The sequence below is a fragment of the Rhinatrema bivittatum genome, chromosome 2, assembly GCF_901001135.1.
Source record: "Rhinatrema bivittatum chromosome 2, aRhiBiv1.1, whole genome shotgun sequence".
NCBI lineage: Eukaryota > Metazoa > Chordata > Amphibia > Gymnophiona > Rhinatrematidae > Rhinatrema > Rhinatrema bivittatum.
Genome location: NC_042616.1, coordinates 383,373,314 through 383,385,036, shown reverse-complemented (window position 1 = coordinate 383,385,036; position 11,723 = coordinate 383,373,314). Strand labels below are relative to the sequence as shown.

Sequence of the window (11,723 nt, the reverse complement as noted above, 5' to 3'; positions counted from 1 at the left end):
AGCTTGGGGGGGTCAGGAGGCCCCCCCAAGCTGGCCAAAAGTTCTTTTTGGGCCGAACGAGCCGTCCGGCGCGAACGAGCCGGGAATCACGTGACGCCGGCGTCACTCGACGTGCCGCCGACGTCACATGCTTCTCGCCAAGGATTGCAGAAATGGCGTCCTCACTCCTCGCTCCATCACCAGGGAGTTGTGGTAAGTCGGGGGGGGGGGGGGATTAAGGAGGGTGAGGGGGTTTATATTTTTATTTTGGCTCAACAATCGCGATTTCCCACATATCGAACATATCTATGTTCGATATGTGGGAAATCCGATCGTTTATGTCGAATCAATTTTTTAAGTAAAAAAAAAATATGAGTTGCGTTTTACTAATGCGGTCAATCCGAATGCACACCCCTATGGTACATGTAGTATACTTGGATTTTCAGAAGGCATTTGACAAAGTTCCTCATGAGAGGCTTCTAGGAAAAGTTAAAAGTCATGGGATAGGTGGTGATGTCCTTTCGTGGATTGCAAACTGGCTAAAAGACAGGAAACAGAGAGTAGGATTAAATGGACAATTTTCTCAGTGGAAGGGAGTGGGCAGTGGAGTGCCTCAGGGATCTGTATTAGGACCCTTACTTTTCAATATATTTAAAAATGATCTGGAAAGAAATACGACGAGTGAGATAATCAAATTTGCAGATGACCCAAAATTGTTCAGAGTAGTTAAATCACAAGCAGATTGTGATAAATTGCAGGAAGACCTTGTGAGACTGGAAAATTGGGCATCCAAATGGCAGATTAAATTTAATGTGGTGAAGTTCTAGGTGATGCATATATGGGCTTTGAGTACATGCTTATAAAAAAATATATTTAACTTTCTTTTCTGGACTGAAAACATGACATTCACTATATATTTTTATTTGCTTAGGAGCACTCTTTTTCATTTTTCTCTTCAATTAAATCTTCCTTTTCGTGAAAAGAACAGAGCCAGGAAAAAAAAAAGAGGCCTTGCAATACTGAGCAGAAATGAGGCTGCACATGACTTTTTTTGTTAAAACAAGCAATGACTCGATTTCTTAATGCATGTATTTCAGACAGTCTGTTCTTTGTCTCCCTCATGTCATCTGTTATTCCTAGGGTACATACTTTAAAAAAAAAAAAAAAAAAACCTTGTTAGGAGAAAAAAAAAAGTCAATGCCACCTCAGTTTTGTTTTTTTTTCAATTAAATACAATTATAATTTTCTAACTCCAGACCTAGCTACAACTCAGGAGCACATTACAAAAGAAATAAAAAATGAAATTACAATTCAAACATACTTTTATGTTCTTCTTTGTAGTAATAGTTGGTATGTTCTGGGGAAACAGTAGATTTCAGTCTTTGCAATACTAAAAAAACTAAATTTACAGATATGAATGACAGTGTATGTATGTGCAAGTTAATGCATGTGTGTGAGTGACTATGTCCGAGTTTGCAAGTGTGTGTGTGTGTGTGCGCGCTTGGAGTGCTTCTCACATCTCTAGCACCAGTTTCACCTTCCAATTATTATGATGAATGTCCACCTCTGTCATTCTTCTTTTCTTGTCACCCCCACACCTGCTTTTTACTCCTGTCCCACAGTACTAGCAACTCACATGAAGTTGTTTTCACTTTAATGCCCAGGATGTTACAGTGAATAAATCACTAGACTGTCCTTGAGACAATTCAGGCACTCAAATTTGGCACCTCTGCAGAAGTGGAATGGCTAGGGAGAGAAATAGTAAAGAAAGAGAGAAACAATTTTTAAAAATTACAATAACAATCCTCTTGGCAGTAAAATTGATCCCCAGTACATTTAAAAAAATTTAAAATTAAAAAAAAAAAAACAAACTTATCTCACTCCCAGTTTCTCTCACCCAAAACCTAAGACCAGAAAGTGTCTCAATAATTCTCTCAAGGTGGAGAATACATAAACAAAAGTTAACGTAGGATTCAGAGTGGAACCTTTCTAATTTTGAAGTCTAGGTTTCGGGTGGGAGAAACCATGTATTATAAAAATCCTTTTCCTTTTTTTTTTCCAATTCTTTATCTATCATTTTTTATTACAAATTAATCAATCAAAAAATAAAACATGTATAATATTCATACAATGAAAATTATTTTTGAGGAAGAAGGTTATCAAACGTTTCCCTATATTCTAAACAATAATCAAACTAATAATTATCGCCTTCTTCCAATTTACTCAGGAAGTAGGAGCCTGAAAATAAGCAAGTGGGAATAAATCCTAAACAAATTATAACAGAATTCTCAGATTTACCTTGCAATACCCAATACTGCTTGGTTAGAGAGACTATTCTCCTTCTTTATGGGCTCTCTGTTCTTCTAAAAAAATTTCTAAACATTGTGGATCATAGCAGATATACTTTTTATCCTTCACCCACATTATGCACTTACATGGATACCTTATAATGATTCGAATTCCAAAAGTTTTAGCAAGATTAGCCAATGTTATAAACCTCTTCCTTCTAATTTGAGTTTCCTTAGCTATGTCCGGATATATCCAGATCCTTTGACCCAAGTAGAGAGAGGTTCTTTTTAACATAAACAGTTTAAGAACTTTATCTCTGTCCGTAGACAGAGAAAATTTTACCAAAAGAGTTCCCCTACTCTCTACTTGGGTAATTAAAGAAGTCTCCAATAAATCCGTAACATTCAAAGATGTTTCCTGATTATCTTGGTCTTTATTCTCCATCTGGTTACTCTTCCCTATAAAATAAGCATTGGATATCAAGGGTAGAGTCTCCAAATTCATAGACAAATTTTCCATGAAATAATTTCTCAACTGCTCTCTAGATGACATTAACTTGCATTTGGAAAAGTTTACTATTCTAAGATTTAAATAATGGGCAGTATTTTCTAAAGTTTCCACTTTCCTTGCCAATAGATTTTCTCCTTTTATAATATTAACCTGTACATTCTTAATTGAATTTAATTCTTCCTCAACTTTAACCAATGTTACGCTGTTATTTGTAACCAGAGGATCTATATTAATCAAAACATTTTGCATGTCTTTTATATTCAGGTTTAAATTGGCAATATTCTTTTGTAAAGCTGTTATTGCTTGCCACACCATTTCTAATGACACCTGTTTGGGGTTTACAGGTTTAGCATTAGGGGTTGAGGATAAAGTTACATTTTCTGTAAATTCCTGATTAACAGAGTTCCTTAGGAGAGGAGAAAAAGACTTCTCTACACCATCTAGAGATCTTCCGTCGGTTTCCAACATGGTGTCTCCGACTCTTTGCTCCCCCACTTGTGATGTATACGTAGCTCCTCCAAGCTCCTTTAATTGTACCAAACTCATACCCTGAGCCTCCTCATTTGGGCTCGCTTCAAAAAACGACTTCCGTAAATTGAGTGGGCCTGGATCAATGATATTGTTGGTACACTTGGGGGGAGCAGGAACAGTTGGTGCCCCGGGACTTAGACTGACTTTGCCTAATAGTGGAGATACTTGCTCTTTATCTGCCACTATAATAGGCCTCTCCGGGGTTATATTCTCTGAGGGTGAGTAATAGCCCATTATTGATTGAATAGGGCTGGGTCTTACAGGTAATGAGGCCTCCTGTTTGACTTTGCCCTTTCGTTTAGTATGAGGCATTTTAATACGCAATATAAAGTACCATTCAACAAGTCTGGGCTTTACTCACTATTCTGTAGTTCAAATATTGAAGACTTCAGAGGTTTAGCGGAAGAGCTGGAATAGATGACAGAGTCCATGCGCCTTCTCGCCTTTGTCGGCCTAAGCTGGTCCAAGCCGCGCGCCAACGGCGGCGATGCGCCGTCTGCCGTTCAATTTATAGGCAGACGCACCTTGTTGACGTCACTGGCGTCCTCCTCCGGGTCTGAAGTCCCGCTGGTGTTCCGAGGGTGAAAAAGCTGTTAGTAAGACCAACCAGACACTTAGCAGGTGAGAGTGTTCCGCTCCTCTCCGTCTAGCGGCTCCGCAAAATCCTTTTCCTTTTACATGCCTTCAGAAAATGATTGATCAAAGAAGTAAGGAACCGTTGCTTGATGAGCTGCAGCAGTGAAGCATGATCAGCCTATTGCTGGCACAAATAGCCTGTACCCAGCACGAGTTTCCAATCATTTAGTCCTAAGATTGTTTTGCTGAAAAGGCATCGATACGATAACTAGTGCAGCTGCAACGTTGCTGACCTGCCTGCTTTTCCATGTGCTGTAGAGCTGTGGACTCAGATGACTGGCTTGTTTTAATGAACCCAGCCAATTGCATCTCAGTTCAGAAGCCGCCTATCTATGTGCTTACCTCCTCTTCCTCCGCCCCTCCGTGTGTCAATCTCATCTAAAATCCAATGAGAAATCACATCTTTAGAAGATGAAATCATTAAGGTCAAATGTGGTGGGAGGCTTGTAAGCGACGATACAAGGGTGAGAAATCGCTTGCCCTTTGAATATTACCCCAAAGCAATAATTACCTCGGAGAGCTTCAGCACTGGGAACTTTATTGCGACTCATAACAGCTGTCGCTGACGTCATTGGAGGAGGGCCGGTAAGGCTTAAAACCGGAACCCCCTACGGTGCACCGTCGACGTCGGCGCGCGGCTTTGTCCGGAGAAGAAGCATTCCAAATTTTGGTTCTTTGTTATTTGAATCCTAAGAAGAATGTAAGTACTTATAATTAGTATTATCGTTCTTCAAGCCTCCATTCAAGACTTTGAATCGGAACTGTGACATAAAGTTTGGCTAGTATTTTTGGATATGCCCCATACCAAGCGGAAAGCCCGCATAAGAGAGGCAGTAACTTCGTCTCCCATGCAGGGCCAGTCCCAGCTGCAAATATCTACGTTCTTTATGTCAGCAACAGGATTTAACCCGGAGGACAGGGCCATTGGGGAGACAGATATGGAGCGAGAATCAGTCTCCCCGGCCGAAGCCATCTCATTAAGCCCCGGGGCTCCCACTATACCCACCCCACCTGTTACATCAAAAGGGAAGGATGTAATTGTGGCTTTTGAGCCAACTGACATCGTTAACCCGGGAGTGGAGATAAAGGACTTAACTGCAGTAGGAAGTGATGAGGTTAAGCTTAAAACAGATGTGATTATATCTTCTTCTGTCTCTGAAGTGACAATGGATGTTATATGGGCTGCTATCAAATCATTAGAGAAAGCAATAATAAATTTAACAACAACTTATGAAGATAGTCAGGAAAAATCTGTAGAGATGGGAAAAATAGTGAATAGTAATAAAGAAAAAATAGAAAAGCAAGAAGGAAGAATTTCTAAGATTGAAGAAATTTAAAAAAAATCTAATTAAATCGGAGAGTTTAAATGAAAAGCGTTATGAATATATAGAAAACAACTTAAGGTATTCAAATTTGAGAATATTGAATTTTCCCTATCAAAAGGTAATAGCCCCTAAAGAAATGTTCAATGAATACTTGAGACAAATATTAAAGATATCAGAGCAGGCTATTCCAGCTATTGGAAAAATGTATTATATTTTAAAGAAAAAATTAAAAAAGGATAGTCAGCCTGAGCAATCCATTGATCTGTCAGGTATCATAGAAATGTCATCTGAGACAGAAATTATTGAGAGAGAAACTTTGTTTGTCTCTTTTATATTTCCCCCAGAAAGGGATACGATACTCAGGTTATTCCTATGAAATAGAGAGCAAAAATTTCACTGTCAACAAATCTGGGTATACCCAGATTTATCAAGACCAACACAAATAAGGCAGAAAGAATTTTTGGGTTTAAAAAATGAGTGCTTGTTAAGAGGGATAAAGTATTATCTTCGATACCCGTGTAAGTGCGAGATATGGTATGAAGACAAAAAATGTCTTTTCTATGAAGTCACTGCGTTACAAGCATTTCTAAAATCACATCCTGTAAAAAGCAGTTAATGTGGGAAAATTAGAAATATAACTGTTGCACGTATTTCCTATAATTATTTTCCTTGAACACTTGCTTAATATTGGGATTCAATGTCTTGTAATTTCTTATATATTTTTTTTCCTGATTACTGATTGAAAGAATTATAGAGTAAATATTACTAAATGTATAAGATGATAAATGTTTCGGTAAGGAATATTGTTTGTTTTTATAATCAGTAAAACTAATAAAGAATTTAAAAAAAAAATGTGGTGATGTGCCCACATCAACCTACTCCCCTACCCCCTGTCCAGATGATATCGCTCAAAGCCGGACACAGGCGTCTCTTGAATCATCACATTCCAGTGGTTACACTGAGAGGAGAGGATCACCTTGCTGGTGGCTGAAAGGAATCAGTAAGTTTTTGCTTGGGACATTGTCTCTTTAAAAAGTATTGGGGCAAAGTTAACTATTTGGGAATATTAAGTGTGTTTGTGCTTTTAATAGTCAGATAGGCAGTGAATAAACAAGTTAGACTGTATTTTTAAATAGTCAGTCAATAAGGTAGTAGTAGGCAGTAGGTACTGTGTTTATTTTTAAAAGTCTGCAGAACTGAGTGTTTGTATTTAATACAAACTAAATGATTGTATTTAAAAAAAAAAAACCACACAAACCCCCCCCCCCAAAAAAAAAAAAGTAGCCAGAAGCTAGAAATAAGCCAGGAGCAGTATATACCTAAATAAAAAGGTTGAAAAGTTCAGCTCACTTACTCACCTTAGAAAGGTGTTGAGGTAGTGTGATTGGGTTTGAATAGGTACCAACATTTGTTAATTAAGAGAGCAGCGAGTCACTCTGGCTGACTAACTGAAGTTAGACTGTTTGTATTTCCCAACCCTCCCACCCCTCAAAATGGTGCCGGCGCTACCTTTGCCCTCACTATGTCACAGGGGCCGACGGTCAGTGACATTGTGAGGGCAAAGGCTAGCGGCTGCCAGTACTCAAAATGGCGCCGGCGCTAGCCTTTGCCCTTACTATGTCACAGGGGCCGACCGTCGGCCCCTGTGACATAGTGAGGGCAAAGGTAGCGCCGGCGCCATTTTGAATACTGGCAAAACGGCCCAATTGCAGGAGGTCGCTCCCGGACACCCGCTGGACTTTTGGCAAGTCTTGTGGGGGTCAGGAGGCCCCCCAAGCTGGCCAAAAGTCCCTGGGGGTCCGGCGGGGGTCCGGGAGCGATCTCCTGCACTCGTGCCGTCGGGTGCCAGGAATCAAATGGTGCCGATAGCCTTGCCCTTACTATGTTACAGGGGCTACCGGTGCCATTGGTCAGCCCTGTCACATGGTGGGAGCAGAAGGCGCCGATGGCCATGTGACAGGGGCTGACCAATGGCACCGGAAGCCCCTGTGACAAAGGCTATCGGCCCATGATGAAACCGGCACCGAGGGTGTGAGTGCAGGGGGATGGGTTCCGGACCCCCCGCTGGACCACCAGGGAGTTTTGGTAAGCCTTGGGGGGGGTTCAGGAGGGTGGGGGGTTTGTTTAAATTGTTATTTAGGTGGCCATATAATTTGGCAAATATTCGTGTATTCGTGGGGAATCGCTATACGTTTCACTTCCCCACGAATACTTCGAATAGTGCAGTATACGTTGTGGATCGCCAATACGGCGAAAACGAATGCACACCCCTAGTGGAAAGTGTTCTAAACATCAAAATCACAGAACATATAGAAAGACATGGTTTAATGGAGCAAAGTAAGCATGCCTTTACCCAAGGCAAGCCTTGCCTCACAAATCTGCTTTACTTTTTTGAAGGAGTTAATAAACATGTGGATAAAGATGAACTGATAGATGTAGTATACTTGGATTTTCAGAAGGCGTTTGACAAAGTTCCTCATGAGAGGCTTCTAGGAAAAGTAAAAAGTTATGGGATAGGTGGCGATGTCCTTTCGTGGATTGCAAACTGGCTAAAAGACTGGAAACAGAGTAGGATTAAATGGACAATTTTCTCAGTGGAAGAGAGTGGGCAGTGGAGTGCCTCAGGGATCTGTATTGGGACCCTTACTTTTCAATATATTTACAAATGATCTGGAAAGAAATACAAGTGAGATAATCAAATTTGCAGATGACCCAAAATTGTTCAGAGTAGTTAAATCACAAGCAGATTGTGATAAATTGCAGGAAGACCTTGTGAGACTGGAAAACTGGGTATCCAAATGGCAGATGAAATTTAATGTGGATAAGTGCAAGGTGATGCATATAGGGAAAAATAACCCATGCTATAGTTACACAATGTTGGGTTCCATATTAGGTGCTACAACCCAAGAAAGAGATCTAGGCGTCATAGTGGATAACACATTGAAATTGTCGGTTCAGTGTGCTACGGCAGTCAAAAAAGCAAACAGAATGCAGGAGGTCGTTCAGCGACTGCAGGAGGTCGCTGAACGACCTCCTGCAGTCCTGCCGGCGCCATTTTCCGTACGAAAACGATTTGCGGCGGGAAATCGCTCCCTGACCCCCGCTGGACCTCCAGGAACTTTTGGCCAGCTTGTGGGGGGCCTCCTGACCCCCACGAGACTTGCCAAAAGTCCAGCGGGGGTCCGGAAGGACCTCCTGCCGTCCAATCGTGTTCGTCTATGGCCGCCGCCATTTTGGAAAATGGCGCCGGCTGAAGACAACAAGATTCAGGAGCAGGAGCCCGTTCCGGACCGCTGCCGTTCCGGACCGCCGCTGGACCCGCAGGTTATTTAACTCATTTGGGGGGGGTTCGGGAGGGTGGGGGATTTAATTTAAAGGGTCGGGGGTGGGTTTTAGGGGGTTTTAATGTGCCGGTTTTGCGATTTTTAGATTTTTCACGATTTTTCACGATTTTTCACGATATTTTACCCCCCCAAACGGCAACAATACGATTCCCTCCCCCTCCCAGCCGAAATCGATCGTTAAGACGATCGAGGACACAATTCACATCCCTACTATTTCCTAAGTGCATCACTTTGCACTTGTCCACATTAAATTTCATTTTCCATTTGCATGCCCAGTCTCCCAGTTTTGCAAGGACCTCTTGCAATTTCTCACAATCCTCTTGTGATTTAACAACTTTGAATAATTTTGTGTCATTGGCAAATCTGATCACCTCACTCGTTCCCATTTCCAGGTCTTTTATAAATATATTAAAAAGCAGTGGATCCAAACATACCATCTTAATACATGTCACTCTCACACCACATCAAAGCTAGAAAGCGCACCAGAGGACTCACAGATAAAGGCCATACTAAGATTCTATTATCTCGCTGCAGCCATGCTGGGGCTCTCTCTTTGGTCCATGGTGGGATGGGTGATGCTGGAAGTGCCCAGGGCATCCCCTAGCTCATGGTACCCTGTGTGGTTGCCTGGCTCACACTACACAAACATTTGCTTTAGCATACTGAGGAGGGGAAGGAACCTAATAATAAGAATTGCCATATTGGGTCAGACCAAGGAACCATTAAGTCCAATAGCCTGTTTCCATCAGTGACCAATCTCGATCACAAATACCTGGCAAGATCCCAAATATTAGATAGAACCCATTCTGCTAATGTCCAGGGAAAAATAGTGTCTTTCCCTAGGTCTACCTGGTTACTAACAGTTTATGGAACTTGTACAAACCTTTTTCAAATTCACCTCACTCCTCATTCCCTTTTCCAGATCATTTATAAATATATTAAAAACCACAGGTCCCAGTACAGATCCCTTGGGCATTCTTCTGTTTACTTTTCTCCATTTAATTTCTTTGCAATCTACAATAGGACATTTCCTGCTATCCCATGGCATTTAAATTTTCTGAAGACTCTCTCATGGGGCACTGTCAAATATCTTCTGAAAATTCAAATATACTATATCCATTGGGCCAGATTTTAAAAGGTACACGCGGGTGTACATTTGTGCGCGCAACCCGGCATGCACAAATGTATGCCTGATTTTATAACATGAGCGCGCAGCCGCGCACATGTTATAAAATCCAGGGTCAGCGTGCGCAAGAGAGTGCACAATTGCGTGACTTGCACGCGCCGAGCCACGCAGCCTTCCTCCGTTCCCTCCACCCTCCACCTTCCCCTACCTAACCCGCCCCCCAGCCCTACCTAAAACCCTCCCCTTACCTTTATCCTATAAGTTGCGCCTGCCTCCGGGCAGGCGTAGGTAGTGTGCGCTGGACAATGGCCAACCCGCGATCCCGGGCACAGCGGCAAATGGCCACTGTGCCTGGAGGCTCCAGCCCCGCCCTCACCCCACCCCTTTTTTCAAGCCCCGGGACATGCGCGCATTGCCGAGCCTATGCAAAATAGGTTTCGCGCGCAGGGCTTTTAAAATCTGCCCCATTGACTCTCCATTATCCACATATTTATTAACTCCTTCAAAAAATGTAGCAAATTGGTGAGGCAAGACTTTCCTTGTTTAAATCCATACTTGCTGTGTCCCATTAAACCATGGATTTCTCTATGTTCTGAGATTTTCTTCTTTAGAATAGTTTCTATGACTTTTTCTGGCACTCACTGGTCTATAGTTTCCAGGTTCACCACTGGAGACTTTTTCAAAGAGCAGCGTTACATTGGCCACCCTCCAATCTTCAATTACAATAAATGGATTTTAATATAGGTTGAAAAATAACTAGTAATAGATCTAAAATTTTATTTTTGAATTTGTTAAGAACTCTGGAATGTATACCATCTGGTCAGGCAATTTGCTACTCTTTATTTCTAGCTTGGAGCTGCACTACTGTGTGGTGTGGCCACTCTTTCTTGTGCTGCATCCCCACTGTGCCTGTGCCTCTGGTTCATCCAGCCTAGCTGACACTTTCTCCTTCATGTATGTGAGATGTCAAGACTGGAGGATGAGATTCCCTTTCACCTGTTGATCACAAAGTCTGGCAAGCTTGTATATATTGTTTTCTGTCACAGATTTCAGTCTCACTTGCACCAGCTGCTGCCAGTAGTCCACAAACTGCAAATCCTTTGTTTTTCTTTTGCTCATGGAAAAGCTCTGTTTCCTCCAGAATATTTATTATGAGGATGACCCCATCCAGAGTTGCACTTCTGGAACTCAGATCCTCCATGGCATCCTTGAAGAGCTTCAGGATGTTGCATCCGGTCTCAGACGGCTTTGACCTCTGTGCCTCACCTTTCTTCCTTCTCTCTCCTCAAGCCTTGGGAAGATGGCTGCTGCCGCATCTTCATGCCACTCTCTCCAGCATCCCTGGAACGGCGACGGTGTTCACCATGGATTTCCTGAGGGCCCCCTAGGGTGTGCACGCCACCCATGTCTTTATCCACGTCATGGCGGGAACCTCAGGGGCTTCCCCTCTGAGTGACATCATGACATCCGGGTATTTAGCCTGTCCTTCATTTGCTAACAAACTGAGTTAGAAAGGATTGGACTGCCTCAGGTCTAAGCTGCTCTGCTGCTTCCTTGCTCCGCAGGATCCTTCTCTCTGCCCTTCGGGGTAATTCATCGCTAACCTGGGTACCCGCTCCTCGGGGGCCCTTATGCTCTCTTACAGGTACCTATCTGGGATATCGGGTACTCGCTCCTCGAGGGCCTGCTCTTCCTACTCTGGTGCCTTACTGATCTACTTCTGCCTGCCAGGATCTTCATCAATACAGCTATCTACTTCAGTGAGTAACTAACCTTATCAGTCTGTCTCACCTCCAGCTTCAGCACTCAGAGTCTGCATCCGGGACTTTCCTCTACTACCCTGTGCTGCTTACAATCTGCGAGTGTGGGACTGGTCTCCTCTGCTGAGGACCCCTGGACTGCTTCTACTAAGTTACCTCACTGCTGCCCCTCCTGGGCAGTACCACTGAGCTGTATAATAAATACTAATTCTCTGTGTTTGCA

General features: G+C 42.6%; 1 long non-coding RNA gene across 1 annotated transcript; it reads right to left on the bottom strand.

Moving 5' to 3' along the window:
- Positions 1–1,235: 1,235 nt before the first annotated feature.
- On the bottom strand, positions 1,236–4,615 carry LOC115086138. Its single transcript, XR_003855100.1, has 3 exons — positions 4,457–4,615; positions 4,288–4,323; positions 1,236–1,725 (listed from the first exon to the last, which is right to left on the bottom strand). It is a non-coding gene; the product is annotated as an uncharacterized LOC115086138 (long non-coding RNA).
- Positions 4,616–11,723: the final 7,108 nt, after the last annotated feature.